This window comes from Oncorhynchus kisutch, linkage group LG20, assembly GCF_002021735.2.
Source record: "Oncorhynchus kisutch isolate 150728-3 linkage group LG20, Okis_V2, whole genome shotgun sequence".
In the NCBI taxonomy this organism is placed as follows: domain Eukaryota; kingdom Metazoa; phylum Chordata; class Actinopteri; order Salmoniformes; family Salmonidae; genus Oncorhynchus; species Oncorhynchus kisutch.
This window is the reverse complement of record NC_034193.2, coordinates 52002659-52008872: the sequence shown is the minus strand read 5'-3', so window position 1 is coordinate 52008872 and position 6214 is coordinate 52002659. Positions and strand designations below refer to the sequence as shown.

The window sequence follows — 6214 nt, the reverse complement described above, 5'->3', positions numbered from 1 at the left end:
GGGAGCCAGGCCCACTCACTGGGGAGCCAGGCCCACCCACTGGGGTGCCAGGCCCACTCACTGGGGAGCCAGGCTCTGCCAGTCAGACTGAGTTTTTCCCCACAAAAGAGCATTATTACAGACAGAAATACTCCTCAGTTTCATCAGCTGGCCGGGTGGCTGGTATCAGACGATCCCGCAGGTGAAGAAGACGGATTTTGACGTCCTAGGCTGGTGTGGTTACACGGTCTGCGGTTGTAAGGCCGGTTGGATGTACCAAATTCTCTAAAACGAAGTTGGAGGCAGCTTATGGTAGAGAAATTACACTAAATTCTCTGGCAACAGCTCTGGTGGACATACCTGCAGTCAGCATGCCAACTGCACACTCCCTCAAAACTTGAGACTTCTGTGGCATTGTGTTGTAAGACAAAACTGCACATTTCAGAGTGGCCTTTTATTGTTCCCAGCCCAAGGTGAACCTGAGTAATGATCATGCTGTTTCATCAGCTTTTTGATTTGCCACACCTGTCAGGTGGATGGATTATCTTGGCAAAGGAGAAATGCTCACTAGTAGGGATGTAAACAAATTTGGGCACCACATTTTTGAGAAATAAGCTTTTTGTGCATACGGAAAATGTCTGCAATCTTTTAATTTCAGCTCATGAAACATGGGACCAACACTTTACATGTTGCGTTTATATTTTTGTTCAGTATAAATGACTACGAATGTAAATGGAATGGGCTTCTAATCGCTGACTCTAAAATGGGGACAATGAACCTATTCTAACCTATTCTAATTGCACAGAGCACTTGAACTGTGATCATTTCACTACAATTCTTCCCACTAAACTCTGGGACCCCTGAAGAAAGTGTAAACTCTGAGCCTCATTGTTTGTCTTTTGGCGTTAACTAGGCCACTTAGCGATCCGCCATGACGATGATCGGATCCCCCAGGCGTTGAACTTGGCAGCGTCGCCGTGCCCACACCAAAAAACGAATAAGCCCCCCCATCGTCGTCACTCTGCCCCTATTCCCTCCCTCCCTCGCCATGGGAACCAGGCCATCTTTAAAAATGCAGGAGTGCTCGACGAAGCTCCCACAATGCAAGAGGGCTGACATCTGTCTCGCTAAGTGGGCGCACTCTAGTGCTCCTTGTTTGTTCCAATCACGCCCCGACCCCCCTCCTCCATCCTGTACCCTTTCTTTTACTCTCCCCTTCTCTCTGTCCCCCCCTCTCTCTCCCCCTCTATACTCTAGTGTTCCTCCTGTGTTCCCATCACCCTCCCCCTTACCTCTCTTCTATCTCCTCCTCTCTCTCTCTCTCTCTCCAGAGAAGAGAGGAAGGAAGATGAGTCACATGGAATGTGAGGAGGAGAAGGGGAAGATATAGGGTGAAGAGATATGAAGCTTTTTGCTGCTCATGAGATCGCAATCTCAAGATCACTCTGTACTTCCCAGCATATCCTGCATGACCCCCCCCCCCCCCCCCACTATATGCCGAGATTACTTCCCTTTCACCAATATGTAAATTAAGCATGCAACATTCAGTCTTGGAATATCCAGTCAGTCTGTTGATTAAATATCTTGATCATTAGCACGTCAGATGGATGATTGAGATGTAGGCCTCAGAGCTGAGGCAACTCTGATTGGATGTGTTAGTTTACCCTCGTAACCTCCCCACTCAACGGAGATGAGAAATAACAACAGCCCAGACCTTCCCCTCCTTACTAACCAGACCCCCTTATTTTATTCTATATGTTAAGTCCAGAGCAAATATTATTCTCGTCAAACTCTTTTGTGGAAATATAGCCGTCAACCCTTTTGCAAATGCAAATGTAGGCCTAAATCCATGGGCCTCAATCAATGCAAGCATCCCCCATAGCTTTATAAAACACTGAATGCAAATTGCTGTGAGTAAGTAAGTAAGCGGTGTTATTGACAGCATGCCAAGGCCAGGCTACACAATGTAAAGAAGAGCCATCCTTTATATTCCACTGGGGATGTATGGATGTGTGGGATGAGTTCATTTTACCAGGCACACACACACACACACACACATACAAACACACATACGCGCACACACATGCACTCACGCACAAAGGTCCAGGTTCCAGGAAATAAATGAATAATACTTGTTTTAGGCCCCTAACTGAAACACTCAAGTGCATCTGCAGGTTTAAAAGCTACAGTCTGAGATCTGGGACACTGTTCAATAGTCATTTCAACTAATTATATACCCATTGATTGTTGAGGAATGGAACATATAAATGCCTCATAAGCTCAGTATAACCTTAAAGAATCATTGGTATAACAGATTTAATTTTTGAGTGGTTACATTATCCCTCAGTTTTATGCCAAACCAAGTAGTGTGGCGGGGCCACCGTTTTGCTGAAACACAAACTCCAGATTGTGGGCTTTAAGGATGTCAAGAAGAATTCCACCACAGTGAAAGAGCCAGGGGAGAAAGAGACAAGATGCCTGATACATAATGCAGTGTCTCATGCTGAAACAATTCCCTCTGTTTGCTCCTCTAAAGTGCCCATGTTCAATGCTTGTGTACACACCAGCTCTTCATCCCAAATGGCACCCTATCCCCTATAGAGTGCACTACGTCTGACTATAGTGCACTAAATAAGAAATAGGGTGCCATTTGGGCAGTTCACTGCTTTCAGATGTAACTGGAGTGTGGTGAAACTGCACTAAAACATTTTAATAAAACATGGAGGCCGATACTACTGGAATACTTAGTGCTTGGAATACTACATGTTTTCTATGTAGATTCTCTTGGAATACTACATGTTTTCTATGTATATTATCTTGGAATACTACATGTTTTCTATGTATATTATCTTGGAATACTACATGTTTTCTATGTAGATTCTCTTGGAATACTACATGTTTCTATGTATATTATCTTGGAATACTACATGTTTTCTATGTAGATTCTCTTGGAATACTACATGTTTTCTATGTAGATTCTCTTGGAATACTACATGTTTTCTATGTATATTATCTTTGGAATACTACATGTTTTCTATGTAGATTCTCTTGGAATACTACATGTTTTCTATGTAGATTCTCTTGGAATACTACATGTTTTCTATGTATATCGTATATGTATATCATCCCTAAAGCCAACACCTCATTTGGCCGCCTTTCGTTCCAGTACTCTGCTGCCTGTGACTGGAACGAATTGCAAAAATCGCTGAGTTGGAGACTTTTATCTCCCTCACCAACTTCAAACATCAGCTATCTGAGCAGCTAACCGATCGCTGCAGCTGTACATAGTCTATTGGTAAATAGCCCACCCTTTCTCACCTACCTCATCCCCATACTGTTTTTATTTATTTACTTTTCTGCTCTTTTGCACACCAATATCTCTACCTGTACATGACCATCTGATCATTCATCACTCCAGTGTTAATCTGCAAAATTGTAATTATTTGCCTACCTCCTCATGCCTTTTGCACACATTGTATATAGACTCCCCCTTTGGTTTCTACTGTGTTATTGACTTGTTAATTGTTTACTCCATGTGTAACTCTTTGTTGTCTGCTCACACTGCTATGCTTTATCTTGGCCAGGTCGCAGTTGCAAATGAGAACTTGTTCTCAACTAGCCCTACCTGGTTAAATAAGGTGAAATAAAAATAAATAAAAAATATTCTCTTGGAATACTACATGTTTTCTATGTATATTATCTTGGAATACTACATGTTTTCTATGTATATTATCTTGGAATACTACATGTTTTCTATGTAGATTCTCTTGGAATACTACACGTTTTCTATGTATATTCTCCTGGAATACTACATGTTTTCTATGTAGATTCTCTTGGAATACTACATGTTTTCTATGTAGATTCTCTTGGAATACTACATGTTTTCTATGTATATTCTCCTGGAATACTACATGTTTTCTATGTATATTATCTTGGAATACTACATGTTTTCTATGTAGATTCTCTTGGAATACTACATGTTTTCTATGTAGATTCTCTTGGAATACTACATGTTTCTATGTATATTCTCCTGGAATACTACATGTTTTCTATGTATATTATCTTGGAATACTACATGTTTTCTATGTAGATTCTCTTGGAATACTACATGTTTTCTATGTATATTCTCCTGGAATACTACATGTTTTCTATGTAGATTCTCTTGGAATACTACACGTTTTCTATGTAGATTCTCTTGGAAATACTACATGTTTTCTATGTATATTCTCCTGGAATACTACATGTTTTCTATGTAGATTCTCTTGGAATACTACATGTTTTCTATGTATATTCTCCTGGAATACTACATGTTTTCTATGTAGATTCTCTTGGAATACTACATGTTTTCTATGTAGATTCCTCTTGCATGAATCAAAGCACATCAAGGGTAAAACCAAGTAACAAGCCAAAAAATAGATTGACATTTTTATTTCACCAATACAAAATGCAGTTCAGTTCAGATGAAAACTAAACAAGTTACTTCAACATGATTACACTGGTGGAGTGGATGACTCATTCTGCCACAGGGTTGAACAGAAATGTTCATGACTAAAAATGTTAGTCACTTGTCAAACAATCATTGGTGGCACTTGCCCTCCAAATCGTTTTCTGTGAATTAGAAATTCAGACTCAACCACATAACAATACACATAATCAATGTCCACATCTGACATCACAATATAAATATTTTCTGTCCAAAAATGATGAATAGAGTCATCAAAATAGGCTAGAGCAGGTGCTGTGAGGGGAGAAACAAGTATTTAGGGCGATATTTTCGTAGTGCAAGAATGTTGCGTTGCAATGTGCAAAAAATACTATAAACTTCATTATAATCTCGCAGTGTGCGTTTTCTAATTCGCACAGAGCTTTTGCCCTGGAAAATGTCGCCCTTAAACTACAGTATCTTCAGTTACAAGTGCATGGAGGCCACAGCCTCGATATTCCCCTCCTCACGACCAGTCTCACATTTGCATTCTTCCACCACCACATCACGCGCTTCTCCCGCACCTCCACCCCACAGCGCAGAGGCACCGTCACCGTGTGAGCCTTGGATGGAGCGCAGCGGGAACAGGGCGCACGGCGGTGTCCCCCTGCACCCGTCAGCCTGGCAGACTCCCAACCAGAGGGAATGAACAGCGAACTGCATTGACCGAAGCACAGTTTGTTGTGGACTGTCACCGCCGTCGCAGCCATCGGACGTTATCCGCTGTACATGGAAGATCGATTAAAAAAATTAGACTCGCATAAACATTTCGTATTTTGATGTTTCAAGCATTAGGCCCTACTTATGAAAAAATATCCCTTTTAACTTTCTAATTTAGTCTAATCATTTGATTAAACATTAGGCCTACTGTCCTCTATTGCCCTACACCATCTTGTCATTGTTAACCAAATTCGAAAGGTCTGCCTCACCTGAGTAAAAGGCACCGCGGCGCCAGCTCTGTCTGTTGGCAGAGTCTTTGAGACTAAGGGGCAGCGACATGGACATGGTCTTACTGTGGTCGCTCTTATCCATGGCCCTCTGCCACATCTCAAATCCTTGCCTCTTCTTCATTCCCACCCCGCCATTGCCCTGACTGTCGTGGTGCAGATGTGACAGTGGATGCAGAGGCACCGCAGCTGCTTTGTCANCCCCTTATACTTACTCTCTCTGTGGCACCACACACACACCACATGCAGGCAAGAAAGCACACACCACTACAGATACACACATATGAATGCATACACACAAAGACAGACAGACCTTATCTAATCACTCACTCACACATACACACACTTTTACTCCTTCTGTGTACTCTCCCATCCACACCACACACACACTCAGGCCCTCACAAACCCAACCTCACGGCCAACGCAACAATGCCTGTGTGCTTTTGTAGACACACATCCATCTCCATGGCATTTCAGTGTGTATTTATCATGAATGGATCTCGTATTTCCGTTGGTACTAATAGCATTGTAGCTGCTAGTAGTGGGAATTGTAGCTGCTAGTAGTGGGTATTGTAGCTGCTAGTAGTGGGTATTGTAGCTGCTAGTGTGGGTATTGTAACAATCATAATCAGCCATTATGACATAGTCCCAGTAATAACAACATGTATTCAACTCAAATGCTTGGTGTGAAACACCGTTTTTTGGCAGTACACAAGTAAAGGTTTTAAAACCGCTGCAGCTCTATCTGAATTCTGGAATGTTATTGGACCCTCTGTTACAAACCCTGAAACGTGGAATCATGTTG

The 6214-nt window shown here is 42.0% G+C and overlaps 1 pseudogene; it reads right to left on the bottom strand.

The window, feature by feature from the left end:
- Positions 1–4868: 4868 nt before the first annotated feature.
- On the bottom strand, positions 4869–5603 carry LOC116355554 (DAN domain family member 5-like; annotated as a pseudogene).
- Between the last annotated feature and the right edge of the window lie 611 nt (positions 5604–6214).